The sequence below is a fragment of the Austrofundulus limnaeus genome, unplaced genomic scaffold, assembly GCF_001266775.1.
Source record: "Austrofundulus limnaeus strain Quisiro unplaced genomic scaffold, Austrofundulus_limnaeus-1.0 Scaffold29353, whole genome shotgun sequence".
NCBI lineage: Eukaryota > Metazoa > Chordata > Actinopteri > Cyprinodontiformes > Rivulidae > Austrofundulus > Austrofundulus limnaeus.
The window spans coordinates 1-203 of record NW_013981755.1 but is presented as its reverse complement, the minus strand read 5'-3'; the positions used below and the strand labels follow the sequence as shown (position 1 = coordinate 203).

Here is a 203-nt window from a genome sequence, read left to right as displayed (position 1 = left end):
GTGTGGTGGACCTCTAGTCTGTGTGTGGTGGACCTCTTGCTTATTTGGTGGACCTATTGTCTGTGTGTGGTGGACCTCTTGCTTATTTGGTGGACCTATTGTCTGTGTGTGGTGGACCTCTAGTCTGTGTGTGGTGGACCTCTAGTCTGTGTATGGTGGACCTCTAGTCTGTGTGTGGTGGACCTCTAGTCTGTGTATGGTGG

The 203-nt window shown here is 51.2% G+C and overlaps 1 long non-coding RNA gene across 1 annotated transcript; it reads right to left on the bottom strand.

The window, feature by feature from the left end:
• Positions 1 to 192, bottom strand: LOC106512863 (uncharacterized). Its single transcript, XR_001309732.1, has 2 exons — positions 162 to 192; positions 1 to 75 (listed from the first exon to the last, which is right to left on the bottom strand). It is a non-coding gene; the product is annotated as an uncharacterized LOC106512863 (long non-coding RNA).
• Positions 193 to 203: the final 11 nt, after the last annotated feature.